Genomic DNA, 23,220 nt, shown 5'->3' with positions numbered 1-23,220 from the left:
TAAAAGTCTGCCTCGCAAGCAGCAGCCTTGGTCGGATCAAGAATGCCCGGAAAATTAATCGCCACTGCCATTCCGTCGTCACACGATCTCTAAGCTAGCTCAGCTTCCGGTACACTGAGCAGCAGTAAGTCATTAATAAAACTGTTCCGCTTATCAAAGCAGCATTTTCTTGAAATCCATTGCGCAACAGTAGCCGAGACACTACGAGTCGTAATTACTTGTCCGGCCAGCTAAACGAGACAGCGCTCCAGACAGTCTCAAGGCCCTGGGCATGTGAAGCTCTAGACAGGGACTGGTATAGGCTATACAACAAGAACACGCTATCTCAGCGGGCGCAGTTTTTACTGCCACCATAACTTCGCTGCGGAAGACGTCACTCGGCCCCTACAGCCGCAGACACTTGAAAGGAAAAAGCACTAACAGCCTGACTACCTGAAGACCAGGCTGCAGCACTCGACCTGGGACAGCCTCTCGAGACTCTCCTGGGGACGCCAAGATTGGCGTCTCCCGACAACAACGCGGCTAATCTCTTCCCAAGAAACACGCACCCACCGGGGCGCAGACAACAGCCGGGAGAAGAAGTCGGCGGCCAAGATTCAAGCACCGGCGGAGAAGGATCATGAAAACAACGCAAATATATGCGCGTACAGCATGGCACAGCAGCCGAGGGAAAGGGAGGAGGACCGCGAAGAGCAGGTCCTTCGGAGATATTTCCGATAGCAGGCAAGAGCGCTTCGCTGCAGAAGGAACGGGCTCGGCAGGTAGGAAGACGACGACAAGCAGCAGACGGCAGCGGGATATCGACAGGGACCCGCCAGCCGGCGCCAGTGCGCACCGGGACGAGAACGAGGGAAAGAGCAGCAGGGCAGGGAAGGGACAAAAGCACGCGGAGAACAGGTAAAGGAAGCAATGCAATAACAATAATAACGGCCTGCCTGCCCGCTGCTTGCTGCCACCACAAAGAGCGACTGCAGCGCCATCGCAAAGAGCGACAGCAGCGCCACCGCACTGCCAGCAGGGCCGCGCCGCCACAAAGTCTGGTGGTACGACGCCGTAGGTGCCGCCGCAAAGTTGGGAAGCATAAAGGGGGGGGGGGCATGAAAAACAGCAGGGCTACACCACAGCAGTGGCACCTGACTCCTCTTCGGCGGCGCCTCGGAGCGCGAGGCAATAGGTCCGCGAGCAGCGGGGTGCCAAAAAGATGTGGAAGAGAAGAAAAAGAAATAAAGGAGAAGCTCTCGCACTCCAGCTTTCCGCCTTCCCCGTGCCCCGGCGGGCCCCTAGCTGGCTTCCGCGAGGAATGACAGCCCCACCGCCGCCGAGGAAAGTTGGTTCGGCCCGCAAATCGCGCGGCGCCCTGCCTGCACCGACAATCAAAGTCATCATGGCGTTTCCATCCCAAGCGTGGCGCAGGGCTGCTGCTGTCGGGGGAACGAGGTTGACTGGAGAGTTACGAGGAAAGCTTTGACACCTTCACCCTTTGAGAGGCCCGACACCACAGCGGGGAGAGGGGAAGGAGGCGACGGCGCGCCGAAGCCTGCCCCCCCTTCCGGTGGTGTCACGAAATAAGTCTAAATGCCGGCTAAGAAGACGCTGGCGAATGACGTATGCGCACCGAACCAGCCGTGAATCGCACGGTTCTCAGGGGGGAGCCCCGCAACCTAATAGCAGCTACGGTAGCAGCACCTGACAGAGGAAAATGATTTGCCTCTTTTCACTCTCTTAACATCTTTGGCACACGGAAAAGCACCAAGGCGGCACGAAAGCTGGGGAGAAGGGAAAAAAGAAGTGGTCGTATAGTGATTTGAAATCAGCCAGAAAATATTACAGACACTGCGGAGTAGTCAAGGGCACATGCATGAAAGTGATTCGCGCTAAACTGCGTCTGGCAAGCTAGCATCCGTGCCTTCACAAGCCCCTGTAGCTATAGACATACTAATCCGGCCGCACTTGGCAAGAAGACACGTCATTCATGGAGAAGACAGTTCGCCAATCCTGCCGCGCATTCATGAAGAACGACCGACGTCAGTGACATTGAAACCCTGACCAACCCAGCGCATGTCTTCTCCACCCATCGCTCGCACCTCCAACAAAAGCACACAGTAGCGACAGACCGACCGCAACACAAGGGAACAGGAAAGCTGGGCGCCGCAACCGGCAGCTGTCGACATCGGGCGAGGAGATGTCGCAAGCGTCACGAGCCTCACTGCTTTGTGCAAGTCGCACAGTCAGTTAGTAGCCTCATTGCGTACGCCTCACGGAACGCGCAAATTGCCGCCTTCGCGTATACCGTCTCTTTAGTTTTTTTCCATTTTCTATACCTCTTCAGCGTTCACTGGGCGAAAGAAAACTCGCCGCACGAGAGCACGCAGTCAGAGATGATAGCGATTTCAAAGAAGAGCCCGTCCCAGACGGGTGACGCAAAGCGGGGAACGGTCGACAGCGCCGGGAGGCCACTCGACGGGATTTCGCGCCACTCGGGCAACAGAGATAAATCGCGCCCGCGCAGCCGGAGGGGGTTGAACGGGGTTGTTATTACGGCAAGCACGAATAGGCCGGTAAACACCGAGGTAAATTTATTCTTCTTCCCTCGCTTCTCCTAACGGCCACGCGAGCTAACGCGCCGTAAGCAAAATAAGCTGCCGAAGCAGCGAAGCTGAAGTCGACCGCGCCTGGAAGCAATGCATCACGGTCTGCGACGTCGACTTTCTGTGCCGGCGAAGAACGCTTCGAGCACGTACAGTGCGACAGTTCACGCCTGAGGCGCTTTTTCCTCTCATTTAAACGCGCCTCTTATCCGTGGTCCTGCATTCGCGTTCGTCCTATTTCGCGCAGCCTTGACGGAGAGGCAGAAAAGAAAATAAAAACGAAATAAAAGGCCATCGAACTCCGGTGTCACAACAGCGCTGCGCGCGGTGCCCGTCGAGCCGCTGTCCCCAATTCCAGTTTGTTTCACTTCCAATTTGTTTTGCCGCCCAGGGCGACTGAAAAACTTTTTCCACGTTGCTCTCTCCATTTCGCTCGTGCGTCCGGGCGGTACACAAACCACGATGCTGGGAGATATTTTAAACTTTAGCGGTTGATTTTCAAAAGGAAACGATTCTGCCTCTCGCATTCAGCATTCGCGAAACCTTCGATCCAGAAGAAGCCCGAGCCGAAACGTCAAACTCACGGTTGGGCCCCCGCCGCAAATCAGCGGCGAGTCAGGAAACGCCCCCTCTCTTGGCGGTCACTTGTCCTGCTGAATTACACCAGCTTTGCCCCCACAGAACAAAAGCGACACATTGCCGTTAGCAACGCTTAATAATAATAATAATAATTGGTTTTGGGGGGAAAGGAAATGGCACAGTATCTGTCTCATATATCGTTGGACACCTGAACCGCGCCGTAAGGGAAGGGTAAAGGAGGGAGTGAAAGAAGAAAGGAAGAGAGGGGTGCCGTAGTGGAGGGCTCCGGAATAACTTCGACCACCTGGGGATCTTTAACGTGCACTGACATCGCACAGCACACGGGCGCCTTAGCGTTTTGCCTCCATAAAAACGCAGCCGCCGCGGTCGGGTTCGAACCCGGGAACTCCGGATCATTAGCCGAGCGCCCTAACCACTGAGCCACCGCGGCGGGGCAGCAACGCTTGACGGCGAATCAAAATGGAGGGTGAATGGCAAAAAAAAAATCTCATTAAAAATTCGTGCAGCCAAAACCGTTAAGCGAGCACCAGTGATACATTTAGCACACAAAGCTATCATCCAATCTCGCAACACCTTTGCTTTTTTTTTCTCTTACGGGAAGAAAGCCAGCGGCGTGTTTCTGATCTCTTTCCGTTCTTCGCGCCACGCCCGAAATAACTATTCAGTCACGTAGCGGCTACAATGGTATACGCGCTCGAACGTCCGTATAGTACAACGCCAATCGGGACGACGCGCGCGAACACACCCACCCACCCAACACTGCGTTCCAGCCGTGAGGGGCAGATGCCGGGAGAGGCACGACTGCCAAGCGATTCGTACAGCGCTGCCCTCCACGAACGGGCAAAAAAAGAGGGTTGGTAAAGAGGCAGCCGTGGCCAAGCCAAGGTGAACGCGGCCTAGGGGCAAGCGCGGCAACTGGACACGAAAAGGCATTTCGGTCGGAGCTGGCCGCCGCACAGGTGAACCGCATCGCTCCAGCTTAGCGGCGGCCGTGTTGTTGGACGTCCCAAGGGCTTTGCCGAACACCTGCCTCCCTTACACGCACGGGCGGCCAATCGCTCCGATCGCCGAAGCCTTGAACGCTGTCCAGACTCCGTCCTACAGTGCCGCACACACGTATTACGTACAAGGCCCGTAAACCCCCGCGCGTCTGCGTGTGCTTTCTTGCATGCACTATACACACTTGCCTGTTGGCGCTAAACAAAAAAAGAAAAGAAAAATAAGGCGACAGCGTCGGCCACAATGTACGCGATGGTAGCTGCCGTCAGTCGAAGAGAGAGCGTCTTTCTTTGGGGTTCAGCCCCAAGCGCCGGCATAATGAATTTATTAGAGAAAGCCGTACGTGACGACGCCCGCGGCTTCCAACCGCAAGCGAAAGATTTACGAGCCGAGTGCGCGGCGGCGCTGAAAGCGCGCGCTAAATTTATTCGTTGAATTAGCACCAGGGGCGATAAGAGCCGAGAAGGCGCTCGTGCGCGACAGACGGGAGAGCTAGAACGACACGGACGAGATGGAAAACAGTAGCGCTGTAATAAGCTTGCTCTGAGGCAGGTGCGCGAGAATGCCCCCATGTTTGTGACGATCAACACGAGGTAGGCGGCGCCAGTGGGAACGGCATGGGGTCGACTTCAAATCACTGCTGGGTGGTTCGATTTTTCTCCCTTAACCCCGAAACCTGGGACAAGGAACGTCTTCACATCACATCAAAACCACATTTCATGCAGAAGTTCGACCGTCAAGGCTCCAATCTGCTCGTGAGGACGCTGGATAGGACGCTTGTATACGCTTCCCAGCGCAAGGTACGATGTCATCAGCGGCGTAAATGAAATTAGCATTCAGCGCTTGTCTCTGTGCCCCAGTTTCTCGTGAGCGCCATTTCATTTTGCGTCACACTGAATCATACCACAGTGTAGATCGACAATCACAACATTACACTTTGCCAGATGCCATAGAAAGCTGACGATATTGATGATTCGCCTCATTATTACCTGCAGCTCTACTGTATCCGCTTCAAGAGGAAGACCTCTCTTCCTGACAGTTAACAAACTGCTCCTCCGCTATCACTCTAAGCACGAATACGCCTATAGGAAGTAAAAAAAAAAAGGAGTAGGTTGTCCTTTAGTAAAAGGGAGTGTGGTAAAGGACATACTCATCTCCTGTACCCGCACAATCTTCTTTCTGTTCGCCTATATCTGCCCCTATAAACACGGTACAGTCTGTCGTACAACTTGCAAGTATTGGGGTAGAAACTACCAGCCCGAGGCGACGGATTCCACAACGGTGTGGTTTGCTGAAGCGCGCTCACGGAGGCGATCACCGCAGGCTGGTAGCTTCCACAATGAGACGGGGTGCAACCACCATCGAACGTCGGATCTCTATACCGACCGCGGATCAACGCTCACGGACGGGCTGGCCTTTCTGGGGCAGAGCTGCGCCTCGAGCAAAACCCATGCAGAGGACGGCCTGTCCGGACGGCAGTTCCGTTCATCAACGCCTCGCCAAAAGGAAGGAGGCGGCCCCGTTAGAGCATAAAACTCGCGCGCGTTCCTCGCCAGCCGGTCCGGAGAGGGTCGGCTTCTCACGGGCGTCGCAGGGTACGACATTAGCGGGCACCAACGCCCTCCAGGGACGAGCCCGCCCTGCGAGGCCCCGAGAACAGGGGTGCTGTCTGCGTGCAAGCCTATGATCCACGTCTAGGCACGCACTTCCGTGCAGCGCAGGCGGCCTCCAACTGCACCGACGAGCCGAGGAAGCACTGAAAGCCCCTCACTCTTCCATCGAACACTTGACGACTTGTTGACGTATCGGCTTCCAGTACCAGACAAGCGTAGTCTTACTCGGCCTGATGACTTCCGCAGCCGGATTCAACCCAGAACGAAGCGGAAAATGCTTTTTCAAGTCATGGCGCCTAAGTCATGACAGCGGGCCAACGCCACTGGCGGAGGGCCTTCTTGGAGGGGCATATCTGCCGCTTCTATATCATGGGTTGCATCCGACGGTAATAAGCTTGAAGGCCCACTTCCTTCAGAAACCGGCAGGCGACCGACTGTGCATGTACGCGCCAGGGGAGGAACGACAAGGTCATTCTCACGTGACCAAACTTCTGGGCAGCGCTGCACCCAAGTGGTATACGCGCAGGGCACATGACCCAAAGGCAGGGCCTCGCCCATGCACGGACAGCTCCAGCCTCGTCTTGGCCGCCTTCACGGCTCTTGCACGGTTCCCGCGCCAGTACTTCGCGCTGATTTCCCTCCGCTTTGCTCCCGGCCAACCACAGAGCCGCCCGCACGTCCATAAAGACGTCAGGTTGCGCGTAGTCCATCGCGCCCCGGTCTCGTCACGCCGGGATCTATAGCATACGCGCGCAGGACGACAGCCGTGAAATGTCGATTCTTGCGCAAAAGGGGGCGGCGATTCGATCGGACAATGGAACTGCTCCGACGGGCCAGCTGCAATATGAAGCAAAATAGCACGCGGGGCTCCCAAGAGTCGCGGGGAACGCGAATATTCGAAGTCAAGCGCCTTTTACATATGCCACACATTTGCAGAGGGCGGCACCATTTTTTTTCGCTGTATTCGGAATGAAAAAGCTGGGAGTGAAGAATTCGTGCACTGCAGAACCTTGATTGTTCTATACGCGGTTGACCTCGACAGCCACTGGCATGGTTGCGTAACCCGAGGTCAAGACAGAGACGCAGTGTTTAGCGCTTTCAACAATTTTCAGAATAAAAAAAAAGCAGCCCCCCAGGCTACGTCAGTACGCGTGGTGCTTGGTACATGGTGCTAGTCGTTGGTACGTGGTACTAATCGTTGGTACACAGCTGGTACGTGCTACGTGGCACTAGTCCGTGTTGTAATCGCTCCTTAGGAGCTAGTACCAAGCAAGTAAAACTGCCTACCCGCCGGAAAAAAAAAAGCGACATTACGAAAAGACACGAGCAGGATTCGCGCATGTATAGTAATTTACACCCCGATATATTCGCAGCCAGCGTGCCTCGTTACTTGGAATCGCCGTCCCTTACGTTTTTCAGCCAATCGTATCCGAGAAAGCGATAAGCAAACAACTCAAAATCTTCCACGAAAAAAAAACAAAAACAGGCAAGCAAGCGCGCTGTCCGACGCAACGGCTTCTACCGTTAAGCGACTCCCAGATCAGAAAGCTCTCCGACAACACCGCGAACTCGAGCTCGAGTGAGCGCGCAAATCTCTCCGAAGAAATCACAAATGTCCCGCCGCACAGTCAGGTAAAGGCGAACCGGCCGCCGCCTAGGCAAGGGGGCGGTTCTGGGGCCGTCTTCGCGTAACGTCTCACTGGCCTCCGACGTCGCATGCATGCAACCAATCGCGGCGCGCTCTTATGATTACGAAACTCATTCCCCGGAATGTTTCCCCGCAGACGTGCGGCGTCAGCGCAGCAAGCGCGTCGTGTGCGTGCGTCGGCTACGGGAAAAGAAAAGAGGAGGAGGGAGAAAAGAGAGACGTGGAGAGAGGGACGAGGAGACGCCGAGCAAGAAACTGCTCAGAGCGGGGCCCCGCCGTGATTATTTCACCGGATGGCTCCCGGGGCATGCATGCCGCGGCTGGCGGCGCGCGCTTGATTGAACGCCCTGATCGATCGACAGATGGCGTCTTCGGAACACGGGGAAACCTCGATGGTGCCGTGAGAACAAGAACCGAAGAGGAGGCGAATGCATGTCTGGCAGGATTATGCGCGCGGGGAATGGCGGCCGGTTTGAGTGATCTAGACGCTGCGGCGAGACGCGAATGCGACCGAAAGTCCGACGGACGCTGAACATTCATTAGAGGGGAGGGGATGGCGCGCTGTTCTTACCCGCAATTACGAAACCGTCCCCACCCATGCTACCTCAACGTAAATAGGCAGAGTCGCGCACTCGTCTTGTCCCATTCGGCGGTTCGAAGATGCGATGGGCGGGATAGCCACGGCTCTCGGAGATTCAGACGCAGTCATTCGGGAACGTAGATTTCTCATCCGCGAAGCGATAGGCGACAAGAAAGAATCGGTGCGATGAGCGTGTTGTCACTGCAGGCGGGAAGAGTGCACGTCTGTTCTAATACACGATATAAACATGCCCATACATGTGGAATTGGTCATTCTCTATTTTACATTCAAAGATCCTTGGAAATCTTCGTACCACTCCTACAGTGCAGTGGTGCAGCGGTTAAGCGATGCGCCACTGCCCTGCGATGGCAGGTGCAGGTGCTGCCACCGGTGGGGCTTGTGCGACCCAGGCTGCTCTTCCCGAACAACCTCTCGCGGCGACCAATCGTTAATTTAACCGCCGTCTGCCACGGCGGGCAGTTCGCTCACAATCTGTTGGAGAGGTTGTAATGGCATCACAATGTCACGTGACCTAGGTGCACCCCCCCCCCCCCCAGGTTACTTCTCTGGGAGTTTTTCGCCGATTTGTCATTCACGGCCAATGACCAAGACGACGGCTTTCCTGAGACACAGGGTCTATAACAAAAGGGGCCCGGGCAGGTCATTTTATACACATCGCTAACGGTGCTCCAAAGCAATGACACGTGCCAGAGACAGTAGCGTTTTTTTTTACACGTACAGCTGCTCTATATATGTAACCAATATTAGCGACGAATGAGTCAATGAAGTTTCGAAGCACGATACCAGAAATGTTAAATAACCGTGAAGGTGTCTGTACTCTCACAGTTCACTTGTGAAATGCTGCGCTTTAAGAGGAGAACCTGAAACCTAGATAAATTTTGCGTTCGCTGTAGAACACATAGTTTCACCTTTCAGGCACCTCAGGCCATCGACCGTACAACGAGGACCGACGTCGCGAGCATCGTTTATTTAAACCGGGCAGCGGCTGAGTTCTCGTTCCAAAATTAAATTAAAAGCCAGGCCATCATCTGAATGCAGCCCGCCCCCTCTCCTACCCTCTTCTCGAATGTAACAGTACCTCAACAGCCTCTTCCGCGCCATCCGTGCACGAAGGACCGCTTTCCTTCCGTGTCCACCTCGTGGTATGTATTGTACGCCCTCCCAAGACGTCGTCCGCCGGCCGGCCGCTGTCAACCCATGCACGCCAGAGGCTCAGGTCACGCGAAATGACAGACGTGAAAGACAGGTCCCGGAGGTGGGAGGGGGGGCACTGCATTCCACAGCTATTATACTTTTTTTTTCCTGTACGACGAGACAAACGAGAAGGGTCTAACCTGCGTACAACCGCCGCGGTGCGTCGCCACGGGTGTATACAGACATGCGTGTATACTGTATACCGTGGTTTATTTGCATCGACGGACGGACGCGCGCGCGCGAGGCGGTCGGCGAAGTTCCGCCTCGGCGTCTGATCGCTGTGACCCAGATCAGCTCTCTCCCACGGCTGACCAGCCCACGACGGCGCAAGGCCTGGCTGCTGCCGCGCAGGGGAGAGGGGGAGAGAAGGCGACAGCGCCGACTCGTCGTCGCGCGCACACAGCGTTGGCTAACGTTACTGGCGTTGGCAGCGGCAGCACAGGACGACGGCTTGCTGCGCGGCCCACCACCAGGGCGGCGCTGCTGCGGCTAGCGACTGCTCTTCCGTCGATTCCGATGAGCGCGACGCCCACCCGCGAAGGGGAACAATGCCGAGTGCGAAAGAGAGGCGAGATGCGATCATGACACATTACCCTCACACGAGTTCAACCCCCTTCCACACACGCAGATGCCTTGCCAACATATCCCTTCGACACCTTAGAAGCAAAAAACGCGTAGAGAAGAGGGTCGAAGGCTGCTGAGCCGCCCTCCTTTTTGTTAATGAGGTGACCGGGACCTTCAATGAGCAAAAATAAACGACAAAGAGATCCTCCAAACAATGCTGCCTGCCAGTGCCCGACGAGGGAGGTGGCTGAAGCTCCTACTGACGGAGAGGTCGTCACATCAGAGCGCATTCCTGTAAGCTGCCTCTGCAGGTAGCGCGATTAGCGGGTCATTAGCGCGCGCCCAGAAACGAAACGGTGAGGAGAAAGCGATTACTGGAACCTGCACCCTCCCGTTAGGTTACGCGTAGCCAAGCGAGGTGTAGTTGCGATGTTCCTCAAGTAGCACTGCAGAAAGCAGCCTGCTTGGCGAAGGATGTCGAGTGTTGTGTAGCTTACGAATGCTTTCATCGTTTGTGTTGACCTTGCTGCTACAATCCACGCCGTCATCAAATGTGGCATCTATACTGACAAGAAAATGCAACAAAACAGCGTAGCGCTGTTTTGCAGCTCATCAGTTAATCAACGCCACCGGATCTGACACAGCGAACGGTATACTGCTAGCTTAGGCGCGTTTCTTCGGACATGACAGAGCACGCTAAGCGATGCGATCATTTCAGACTCGCCAATCGTAAGTCTGGACAGGGAAATCGGGCCGTGGTCATGAAATAATTAAAGTAAATCAGTTTTCAAACCGTCAGCGCACTCTTGACGGAACAGCGCGGAAGCAGGAGAAAATGCAACTTCAGAATCTTCAAGGAGAACCAAGACATCAATCTTGAATATTGTATACTGTAAGGCACTGTTATGGAAATATTGAAGGCGATGGCCCAGTCGTCCGATGCGAAGCGAAATCTTTCTTTTAAAGATTTTTTCTATCTCTTGCATCGAGCAGCTAAGACTACCATAGAAAACCAATTGGGAACGTGTTTGACGATAGCAAAAACGTTATTAGCAAAAAAAAAAATGAAGCCTGCCGAGTAAAGATCTGCGGATATATAGTGTTTTTTATAGTAAAATCTTACGGTATGTGCAAAATAATTGTGTCCAAAAACTATTTCCCGTTGAAAAATGCGCTTGTCCAGATTTTGTCGGTGTTGTGGGTAGGCCATCAAGAGCGATCACAGAGGCGTGCGAAATAAAGAAGCTGGATGGCTGGTGAGCAATTACGCCATCGGCTTCTTTGCCACACAGATAATATCAGTTATCGAACTCGGAGTAGCGATTGCTCTCGTGGCGGCAATTTATCTTCTGCATGCTTTTATCCTTCGTTTTCTTTGTTTCGTTGCAGTTTCAAAACTGCTTTTGGTTTTATAAACGACTCTATTCGAACAAACCGTCTGCTTTAATTCATCGCCGTGTCTTGACTCTCTGCCGGCGATCAGACGACCTTACGACGCACGGAATTCACTATCAACTACGCTGACCACGAACAGAGCATCACTGAGTGACCCTGTGTATATTTGCCACCAGCATAAACGGCCGAAGCAAAATGTTCCCAGGGCTACGGTAAAGCAGCCGTTGTCGTGCGCATTCGTGCTTCGTATTTTGACCCGTCTGGTGCACACCAATTTCAGATGGCGTGAACAAATATTCCTCGAGGTCCATGGAAAACCACATCAACGAGACTGTACCGGCAACCTGGCACGATAGGTGTCTGCGTCGCTATGACGTCACCGAAGCTCCCTATTCTAGCTGCGAGTGAAAGGCCCGCCCATACAGACACTTTTTCTCTGCTCAGGCACGACGCAATCCCCCGAACACGTGTGCCACCCGCAAATACACCGCGTTGTCGTCCCACTATCAAACGCTGCTGTCGCAACCTGGCCCACTGCAGGGGCGCGCGACCGCCGTCAAGAGAATGATCAGCGCTCGCCCCGGAGCCCACGAGAGGCCGAACAGGAAAGAGAAAGGAACAAGCGGCACAGGTTTGAAAGGCACCCCCCCCCCCCCCCCCCTTCCACTCTACGGCCTAACTTGCGCGGCACGACCGGTGGGGACACGAGGGGGCACCCTAGGGCGCGAGGAAGCCGTGCCGGTGCGACACCGTCGCCTCCTGTCGGCCGGCGGGGCATGATATCTACGGCCGCTGTCCAGCGCCGTGACACGGCCCAGCGAGGGGCCCCACGGTTGACATGGCTTGGAGAGAGAGAGAGAGAGAGAGAGAGAGAGAGAGAGAGAGAGAGAGAGAGAGAGAGAGAGACGCCATTGCCGTGCTTGGACAGCACTGGCAAGCGGGAGAGGAGGAGAGGAAACATGTCGCGCCGCAGGATCCACGCTCACTCCTCCCCTGCCTGCGGCTGTCCCCTCCCAACGCACGGAGGAGGTCCGCAGCCAGGGGACATCGCACGGAACACGACCAAAAACGAGGAAACCAACCGAGAGGGCGCGACCATCGGCGGCCTCCCACGCACCCAAAGGTCGACCGGAGGGAAGAGGAAGGACGCGCGGTTACTGGCGACAGAGGGAGGGGGGGGGGGAAGTAGACAGGGAGAGGAAAGACAGTGCCCACGAGCCGAATGACCGATTTCGCCGCAGAAGCCATGCCCTTTGCACCGACTCTTGCGACACGCACGCATGCATCGCGCGGTTAAGAACAAACGCACGCACAGAGGCCCATCGCGTGCAACTAGCCACCACCACCGCACGGTGAGACCAAGGAGGGAGGGGGGACACGAGGAGGAAAGCATAATCTGCTCTCCCCCTCCTCCTTTCCCCCCTTGCCCGGGCATTCCTCCTCCTGTGCTGCTGCAGTTCTCCCAAAGAGAGAGAGAGGGAGACCAGGAGGAGTCTGCATTCGGAATGCTCGGCGAGGCCGGAGGAACCTGCGCACACTCAGAAAAGCGCAACGTGATCGCGCAAGCGTCCTCCGTGCCCGGACAGCGGCGAAGCTCGGCCGGGCCCTGAGGGGAGGGGGGGCTGAGATGGTCCGAAGCGGAGCAAAAGAAGGAAAACACAGGCGAAGACGGACACCAGAGGGCCACGCACAGAGAGGGAGTGGGGCGCGATAGTATCGGCGTTTCAAGGCCATTCCTAAGCGCCCCCAGGGCTCTCCCCACACGCCTGCCTATACCAACAACAACAACAAAAAAACAACTAAATATTCCCGGTCCGCTACGGAGATTTATTTACCCCCGAACCACTCGTGAGCCCATCCCAAGTGGCCGGCCCCCTGTATGCTGGTGGAAACCTAAAATAAGGGGAGACGTCAGGCCAGCTTGTGCGTCGCTCTCGGGCCGTCACTCTCACTAGAAAACTGCGCTTCCGACGCGCACCCCTCTTTCCGGCTTCTATTTCTTATACCGCGATCGTAAAACTCGGCATAATGAAGGAAAAGGCGGGAAGAAGAGCGCCCACGAAAGCACCCGTCGTCCTCGTAAAGCCAACCTGCGAACACCCATAACAGGGAGTGACCCGAACACGGCCCCGCGATCGTGAAACGACAATGACTCTGTTTTACACGAGCGAGCTCAAGACGAAAGAAGAAAAATGAGGGAGGGGGAAAGAGGCGAGGCACGTGACTTCCCCGTGCCAACAGTTTTTTCTTGCAAGCTGCGGGTGAAAACTGGCGGCGGCTCCTTCGAACGCAGGTGCAGGTGCGACGGAGGGGAGAAAAAAAAACGCTGCCGCGCGGCGCGCTACATCGCCTCCGGGGGCAATCTTGACGCCAGCGACGGTCTAATTTGAGGACGTACTGCGCATAGCTAATCGAGCGCGCTTCCCGGTGTCGCCCATCTTGCACGCGCCTTTCGCAGAAAAGCGCGTCGCTCATCGCTCACTCCGCGAAAAACAAAAAAAGGGGGCGCCCGATCACCGCGCCATTAAGTGACCGCGAACGTTGCAAGTCCCCCGGCTCTTAAGGGCACGATTTTTTTTGTTCGCTTTTTTTTGCACGTAACGCTGGCTTCTATAACCGGACAACGTCAACTAATACAGCCGGGCCTCGTTATAACGAAGCTGTTTATAACGAAATATTCGACATAACGAAGGAATGACGATTCCCCTTGCAAACTCGGTCAACACGAACTATAACGAAGTTACCCATATAACGAAGTAATCGCCGGGCCCCTTCAACTTCGCTATAACGACGTTCAACTGCAGTTCAAAGATTCCTTCATGACACTTAGGTGTACAAACGGTAAAGCCGGCAGCTGGACACTTTCCTGGGTGGGCTTATGCGAGTGGCGCCAGAGGTCTGCTAGGACACCGAACTGTCCTTTAAATTGTCGACCTTTATTCATTATCTACGTGTCGCTGCAGCACAACGGGCCTGCAGCTATCAACAACCTCAACTTCAAAACGCTAGAAATTTGGTACGGGTGCCGTATTGTCTTCCAGAACTGCTGGTCGCTTCCCCCTCCCCCCTTTCCAACGACTCCCGAAAAAGTTGCGGTTTTTTCCGGAGCTCACCGTCTATTTAGCATTCTGCACACAAGTGCGTAAGGACGCTCACTTTTGGTTCACAGCGATTAAGTATTGCCTAACACGTTGTGCAAAAGTGAGTCGACAGCGAGCAATTAGTGCGACCGAAAACAATTAGAAAACAAATCAATTCGCGTTCTTCCATGGCAGTCGCTAGGCACTAGATGTAATCGCCATAAGGCTATCATTACTGCGTTCGTCTTATTTCAACCGATAACGCTTTACGAACGCGAGCAGCACGGAGCGCAGGAAAAATGAAAAATAAAACAGGTTCTCATGAAAAAAAAAACAATACAGAAACATACAAAGCAGACGTTGCGAGAACGCAGCAGCCATAAACTGTGCAGTCCGCCAACCCAGGAAAGTCGTCCCGGCGGGCCGGTCAACGCTAATCCGGTCGGCGACAGGGATTAAGCCTTATCCTATCCTGGCTAGATATCGCTCTTCTCCATTGAAGCGTCCAGCCTCCTTTCTTCGGAAAGTCCCGGCCGCTTTCACGCACGAATACCAGCGCATTGCGGTGCGCTTAGTTTCGCTTGATTCCCCCCCCCCCCTCCCCCCGCAGCTTCGCATTCCTGAGGTTACAAAATAAGCATCACGGCGCACTCTGGGCTGGGCGAAATCCGTTCCCCAACTGCACGTGGCGTGGGCAAGCCGAGCGTCATCTATGAACGCTGCCGCGTTTGCTGTCGAGCTTCCGGCGAAGGAGTATACTGTTGCAGTTTTCAGCAAGAATTACAAGCGTTAACACCCGCCATCCTATTGGTTCCCACCGCACTTACAGCTGTCGAAGCTTTGTGAGAAGCGACATCGGCATCCGGAGTGGCCATAATGGAGCTTATAAATCGGAGCTCGTTGCTTGCGAAATATGCGCACAGAGCGGCCGTTATGACTAAAACTTTCACTCGTAATGCACGCCACTGCCAGCAACAATAATAAAGCTAAGTTAAACCATTTCCAGGGGGCATGACCAGAATGAAAGGACACCTCCAGACTCTTGAGTTCAGAGGGGCATAACAGCCTTGACGGAATACCGTCGAACCGCGAACCGGACGAAAACGAAACTTTACGTATAACGTGCGCATTCGACCTCCGCGGGAGCGCGCGGATCTGCGGCGAAGTTGGCTTGGACGACGGCGCTAAGCAAGTGTCGCTATAGAAACTATCTGCCAAGGAGAGCTTCTAAAAGCAAGGAGAGCGGGGAAATGAGGAGGAGGAAAGAAAAGGATGGCAGTCCCCTCCGAGCCACGCATCTCAGCACTTCCCAGCGAGAGGAGCACAAAACAGCCGTTTCGGCTCAACGCTTTCGCGATCGACCCGTTCGATAACGAGTAAATAACAAGAGAGTCGGGCCGACCGACGAAGCCACGAGAGAGAGAAGGAAAAAAAAAAGAAGAGAGCATATTGCAAGAGCTCGAGCACTAAGCCGCGCGCACCGGCTTGCGTTCCCCGAGCGGCTAAAAGCGAGCAGCCGCAGAATGCAAGAAAGGTGCGCAGTCCTCCCCCCTCTCTGACCGGCCCTCATTCTCCTTTGCTTAGCGGCCTCGTCCCAAGGAGCGTACGAGGCCAGGAAAGGAGAGGCGCGTCTTCCAGCCCCCTAGGAGTCCAGCGCCGCTGCACCACTGATGCATTTTCCGCGATAAGGGTGGACGTCCAAAACACCATGCGGCCACTCCGCCGCGGGAAACGCGAAGCATCGGCCCCGCTGGGGGAGAGAGGGCCTGGCGGAGGGAGAGAGGCTGCGCGCACTCGCGCGAGTCTCCAGAAGCGTTGCGGTTGCGATAAATTTGCCCCCCCCCCCCCCTCCCTACTCTTGTATTACGGCCGCCGCAGATAGCAGCGCCGCAGTTATGCAGCTGTGGTCTGTCTCTGCGCCCGTACCGGCGTAATGTGCGTGTTTGCATGGACAAGTGTCACAGCAAGCAATGGTATTCTCATGCAGCGCCGAACACGCAGCTACCCGGTGAACTAGTATCTAGCGATACGTTACGAGAGAGAGAGAGAGATGTGAGAGGGGCGGTAACATGTTGGTTAAAGTGCTTTTCAGGTTCTATAGTTCGAGGACAGAGAAGAGCTACCGAGCTGACTGGCTCGACGAGTGAGGGTAGCGATGGAAGTTCGCAGGAATACGTCCTGTACAACCCTCCTCTAAGAAAGTTGCTTCGTGTGTGACGCTCTAGACAGCATTTGCCCACTGGTTTCAGGTGAATACGAGTGAAATGACGGACAGACAAATTAATCTGCCTGCTTGCATGCACGTTTTAAAAGTTCGATCCAGGTTAGGTGTACGTCAGCGGGGCATGTCTTCAAATTTCATCCGCCCGCAAGACAAAACACATCAACACGTGCGAATATGTAATGCGCATATCCGAGTGATTGCGTTCAGAAGCATGCGCAGACACGCGTACCCGCGCGCGAATGCTTGTAGCGAGCACGTCCCAACTATTCTTTTATACAAAATTTCACAAGACTACTAAGAGTTTTCGTGAGGTTCTCGTCATCTTCGTGAAGAACCTCTGACCTGAAGTGACTGACAGTGGTCGGATGCAACTCAAGAACGAAGCGGAAAATGTCCCTCCTTTAAATGCGGGTCTCAAACCAAGGGCGTCGACCGATTCTCGTGACGTCGAGGCGAATTCCCTTTGACCTGCTTTCGTCGAATCGCAGGGTGTGTCAGCTGAAAGGGAATTAACTCCGGCATCATGAAAACCGGTCGATGCCATTAGCTGGAGGGTCTCCTTGGATGCCTTGGCATCTGCGGCTTCGTCTTGAGTTGTGTCCGATTATAGCTGGTTGAGCTCCCCTTCCACTGTGCTGAAATATCGCGAGCAGAAAATAAGGCACAGGGTTGGTCAAAAGTTGCCAGGCCACAGGGTCTGCTTTCTAGCGGTATAGCCGGGCAATTACCGACAGCCGCGAAGCTCAAGACATGTGCAGAGGGTAGAAGAAGTATAGTTCTAACATTTGGGAACCTTGATAGCTTTATCGGCATCTTAAGCGCCAGGATATACCGAAGAAAAGCAGCCCCTGTGGCTCGAGAACTTTTGACCAACCCTGTACCTGACACTGCTGTTTGGCACAGAATCCCAGTTGAACGCCTTGCTTCGGCAGTTTCCTTTGATTGAGCTCTAGCAACTCGAGTATAAAGCAATCAGGCAGGCGACGACGCCTCGTAAAATAACCACGTAAGAGTCGCATCAACGTCCTGCACAAGCTCTACAACACACGCCCTAAATCATCGGGCAATCAGAAACGCGACAAACACATATCCCCGACAGCTGCAGCGGAAACGGCGCCTAAATTGCCACCCCGCGTCAAAGATACGTCCATACCCACGACGGCGCAGGGAACAATGCAAATTGTTCTCGACAGCCCTATGCTTATTACGACGAGAGAGAGAGAGTGACGAATAGGCTCGTGGTATGGACGTTGCGCCTCTGGGAACGGCCTTGCCGTATTGCCTGGTCGTCTGTGGGGCCAACTTCTCCGCGGTTTCGCCGAACATCGCCTTTGCCCTTGCGCACAACCAGGCTCACCTCTCGACTTCGCTTCTTTTGTGCTCTCCCGCGCGCACTGGAACCATGCCACGCCGGCTGTCCGAACAATCAAAGTCCCAGGCACCGAGGGCGCACCGTGAAAGAATGAACGCGAACAGTGACATGACGGAAACACCGCTTTACGGCACAGTGCCAATAACGAATGTAAAGAAAGACAGTGCAGGGCACCATTCACCTGCCTGTGGGTGGCGGAAGGGGAATGAATTGGAAAAAACAGCGCAATCAAAGACGAGACACAAGAGAAGCACAAAACACCGACAAAACACAGCGCCGGTGTTTTGTGCTTCTCTTGTGTCTCGTCTTTGATTGCGCTGTTTTTTCCAATTCGTTAAACATGTACCAACCAGCCCGTATTTTCCCTCTTCTGGAAGGGGAATGGTCTATGCTGGGGACGCTCTGAAACGTATATCCGCGGAATGTCGGAATCTCTCCTGTCCTTTCTTGCTATCTCACCCCTCTATACTTGTCCTTGCTATCCTTCCATTTCCCTTTTATAACCGCCGGCAGCAGCTCGGGTGCTTAATGTTTTAGATAGCAATTGACGCTGCCGGCAACAACTTTTCCTTCCTTCTTCTATTCTTGTAATAGGAAACTACTACTACTACTACTACTACTACTACTGTACTCTCGGCACAAAACAAGTCCGCAAACTGGACTTTCTCAGCGCTGCTTTGTGAACGCGTCCTCGGATGGTTGACACTTATCCGAAAAGTCATCGTGCATGACCTTCCCGCAGCGCTTAACAGAGCTAAGAATCTCGCAAAACATATGGTTTTCTTCGCCATTCTTTTTCATTACGCCCGCCTCCCCCATTTCGAACCTTAGGAAACCTCGTTATCGGTCGTTGCGGAGATCTATACAAGCGCCGCAGATAACGAGGCCACGGGCTAATCCCAAGCAGCGGCGATATCAGCACAGAGGACGCCGACAAAGGGACACCGCCGGCATCACCTTATCGCGCTCCACTCGCGGTGGTGTAAACCGAGGGACGCGCAAGGGCGGGCGAACGCTCTTTTAAAGAGCAGCCGTTGGTCGGCGCGTGCTCTCAGCGCCAACACTGTCTCCAGAAGCATGCGGAACAGACTGATGGTAACAGACACGCTAGTAATGTCAGTAACTCTTCAGTAATGTTACACACTGTGGCGTTGGCGCATGCGCCGCCAAAACTGGCTAAACTAACACCGCGTGTTGTCCTGTCTTTCTCCTTGCCTTGTCTGTCTCTGCTTAATACCTACTCGTTTAAAATAGCGATCTTAACCAAACTGTATTGGATTGCAAAAGGAAACACTTAGCTCGCAGTCAAGCTCCCCGTTCTACAATGGGATTTTTTTCTTTCATTTTTTCTTCGAAGCTTAAAAGGCGCTAAATGTAACTATTCAGAAAAAAGTTTACTACATTCACTCCCTCGAGGCGTAGTCGTTTAGTGCATGCACGTCAACGATGCGTCTCCCTTTTATACCACTACGGCCCTACGCCACCGCTGTCGCAAGCTAACTACACCTATACAAAACGGGGCTCGGAAGAATGCCTCCGCATGCACGTGCATTAGACGACAGCGAAACGGTGGCGAAGCAACCGCTTTCGCCCGCCGTAATGCGTAGACGCCCGTGCAGGTGGGGAGCAACCGCGGAATCTCATCCCTGACCCCAATACGAGCCGAGGCTTCTCTCTAGCACGCTGCTGATATCCTACGGAGAGCGGAGACGCCTGAGGATGACGTTTCTCAAGACTACACGAGAAGCAGAAAACTGCACTCGCCGCGATGCCTCTTTGGACATGAAGACGAGGTCACGGGATCGAATCCCTCCCTGCAGCGGCGCTCGCATTTTAGTGGAGGAGAGATAGAGAAAAAAAGAAGCCCATGTGCTGCGCGATGTCCATCCTCAGGCGGGTCGAAATTAATCCAGAGCCATCCACTACATAGTAGGCGTCTTCCACTACCTCGTTCCATCCCACGTGGCGCGGTTCACGTGACAACCGAGAAGTGATCCAGTTATTACCGCGTCTTTCCTTTCCTCATAAAACGTTAGCACTTTTTTTTTTCTCGCGAAACTGCGCAAAGCGCAGCTATACACCGAAGAAATGACGCGTCTATTTCTTTGTTTTCTCACATTTTGCTGAATACGGCCTTTTTTAAAATGTGCACTAAAATCTCGCGGATAATCGCCTTGCCGGCCCCTTTAATGCGCTCCAGTTTCTCAACTTGCCACTAACCTAACCGCCGATATACCACGCTCGCATCACCAGCGGGCCCCGTATACGCATTACAAGCACGTACGCAGCGCGCGCATGCGCCCTCTTCGCGCAGTGTGTGCCACTTGGCAACAGTGCACTACGTGCGGGCAGAAACGGAGCACGCAAAGCGATCGGAAGAAAACAGTGAGGCAATATACAAAAACAGGACGACCGCACACACGGAAGTAGGGCACGGCTCTGGAACGGCGCCGACTAATATGGTCGCCGCGATGGCGGTTTGCCGTGCGGGTTCCGCAGCGGCTACCGGTCCGAAGAGCGCGTATACCTAGAGGAAGAGATACCATCTGTTAAGGTCGTTCTAGTGATTTCATACGAAATGTTGTTCTGACATAACAGCTCCTTGCGCTAGTGGATGTCACATCGCTTTGTAAAGTGGAGTTCCCTTGAAATCAACTTCAGTAGAACAAAAAAAGTGAGTTTGTAATCTTTAAGCACATCTAAACAGGCGCGGAAAAGACAATGACGCAGGATAACACGAAACGAAGCGGAACTTGAAAGTGTCGGTGATTTTGTCGGCATTAACTCCGCGGTACGAAAACTCGTTCATCTCTCGCGATGCTAGCCCTCCCGTTATAACGAAGCGAAACGGGACAACGAAGCACTTCGAAATTTAGACAACCGCGGGCGTGCCAAACGTATACGCCAACGCGTAAAACCACACGATACTTCGCCAATACAATAATAGTAAAAAAAAAATGTCGCGCACTGCGAATTCGTTGTAACGAGTCAATGCCGTACAAGATAGCCGCTCTTTCACGTAGCAGCGCTAGATTTTCTTCGTTGTCGCACTGTCCGCGATCCTCGGCCGCGTTCTATCGTCACTCGATCACAACTGCTGCAGATACGAAAGCACGAAGATTTCCTTATCGCGGCCTCCGACACAGATACGTTTTTTTTTTATTTTTGCTTCCTCAAAAAAAGCTTCCTCGGCAAGGCGACGCTTCGAGCAGCTGCTCAGCGACTTCGCGTGCTGACGCCGTCACCGGCGGCCGCCGCGCGCGCATTCTTGTGACCGTGCCAATGCCGACACCCAACACTCAAGTCCCCGTCATCCATCAAGAGCACGTGACGCCCGTTCCACGCATTATTACCCAGCCCCGCAACTCGATCCAGAGTAGAGAAGAAACCCTTCCCCACTGGGCCACGCACCTACCTTCGCGGACTACAACATATATTTCTGTCCGTGACTCGGTCAGGCAGTGTATATACAGCATGTGGTACAGAACGATGTGACGCAGAGCCGCGTTTAGGTGACGCAGAGAAGTCCGCTAGTCCCGTCAGCACTCGAAACGAAAACAGCGCACGCCAACGGAAGGCGCGCACTCTTCAACGATTGGCGAGGTGCGCGCTCCGCCAATCGAATTGCATGCATTAAAGCACTTTTCACAAGGCGAACACTCGCCACACAGCGTCAGGAACCGCCAGGGCGTACAGAGTCGCGGAACGCCGCCGCTTGTAACAGCGGCAAACGGGGCTAGGCCTACCACCACAACCGAGGCAGACACGAGCGCAGCAGCAGCTCTTCCATCGGTTCGAACATTTCTTTTCATCCTCGATGCAGCCTCGCAGAGCCAATCGGCTGTCGCAAAGTGAGGGGGGGGGGGGGGGGGGGCTTTTTTCTTTTTTTCGGCCAGGTCGCATCGTTTACGAGGAGAGCATCCGTCCTCCCTTCGCTCGCTTCTTCTTTTTACCCCGAGAAAAGAATACCGCGGCTGGACGGCGGCGCGCGCCCGCGATGCGCGCTCGGTTCGGCGAAGAAGCGATCGGCCTTTACGAGCGAAGCGACCCGGAACGGCGTGATCGTAAACGGGCTTCGGAAGGAACAGCGATCCCTGTTAGGCCTAACCGCCAGCTGAAGGCTGGCCGTGCTGCTTCCCCGACCGGGCAAAAGCGAGGCGGTGTGGCCCACTTTCGAGGGGGGGCCACCGCTCGCTCCCTCTATGTTCGCGCTCGAGCAACACCAACAGGTGTGCGGACCCGATCGGCGAGGGTAAGGCGCTCGGACCCGGGTTCCTTCAACTGTGTGGCGCGGGTCGCCCCCAAAAAATGAACGTCGCCGCGGTGGCAGCCGGCAGGCAAGAAGATGCAGAAGGCGTACACCCGAACGGAGCGACTCACCGAGCAAGAAGCCAGGAACCGGCAGCGCAGTGTGTTGAGATGGAAAGCGAACAACTAAACGGAGACAGACAGCCCGGGACACCGTAGCACACGAGACCGGGTTTGTTTCCTTTTCTCGGACGTTCTAGTTATTCCACGGGTTGCTTGGCAGAGAACTTCTCCCTTCTTCCACTCGGTTTCCTCGCGAACGGGGGGTCTCGAGGTGGAGGAACTGCACGCACGCGCACAGCACCCGACGAGCAGCACAGGTTGCGAGAGGCCGGAGCGGGGCAGACGAAGAAGGAGCACGTCCCACAGCCCTTGAAGTCCGGCGTCGTCCCTCACATGGCGCCGTCGCCCAGGGCCGTGACAGCGGCGGCGAGCATCGGAGAAACACACACGCCGGGCAGCACGCACACGGCGGCAGCAGCAGAAGCACGCGGCGCGGGTGCAACAACACACGGGACGCAGCCAGGTAACAACACCGGCGAGCCAGCCAGCCGACCAACTATGGTCGCGACAGCGAGCGGCGGCAAGAAGGGGGCTGGCTCCGCGACTTTGGGCAGCCCGGCAAGTGGTTTTCGCGTCCAAGGTAGCGAGATTCCTACGCAGCCAGCCAGGTAGGCAGGAGGCGGGCGGCCGGGGCGCGGGGGAGAGGAGGGGGACCCGCGCGGCGGCGGCGGGCATGCCGGGATTAAGCGGGCGGGAGAGGAGGGGGCGAGAGAGGGGGGCGACTCGAGGGGGACCCCGGGCGGCCCCGAGCAGTCCTCTCAAGAAGAAGGAGCGCACGAACGCCGAGGAGCACGAGAAAGAAGAGCACGCGGCGAACAATATCAAAGAAGAGAGAAGCGCGCAGGTAAGGAGAGAAGGGGCGCTCCGAACAGGACTCCCGCACTCCTCCTCCTCCTCCTAGCTCGGAGAAACAGATAGGCGGACCAAGGCGCGGAAAGAGGAGAGACAACTTGCACCGCCGGGAGGCAGAG

The 23,220-nt window shown here is 54.9% G+C and overlaps 1 protein-coding gene across 2 annotated transcripts in view; it reads right to left on the bottom strand.

Annotated features, from left to right (window-relative positions):
• Positions 1-22,813, bottom strand: part of Egfr (epidermal growth factor receptor) — a 106,320-nt gene extending 83,507 nt beyond the window's left edge. For both annotated transcript variants that reach the window (XM_077658085.1, XM_077658087.1), the window contains exon 1: positions 22,259-22,813. The gene's annotated coding sequence lies outside the window, so the exon portion shown is untranslated. The remainder of the gene's footprint in view (positions 1-22,258) is intronic.
• Between the last annotated feature and the right edge of the window lie 407 nt (positions 22,814-23,220).

Source organism: Amblyomma americanum, chromosome 3 (assembly GCF_052857255.1).
Source record: "Amblyomma americanum isolate KBUSLIRL-KWMA chromosome 3, ASM5285725v1, whole genome shotgun sequence".
In the NCBI taxonomy this organism is placed as follows: Eukaryota; Metazoa; Arthropoda; class Arachnida; order Ixodida; family Ixodidae; genus Amblyomma; species Amblyomma americanum.
The sequence above is the reverse complement of the archived record's forward strand: the minus strand, read 5'-3'. Positions and strand labels throughout refer to the sequence as shown.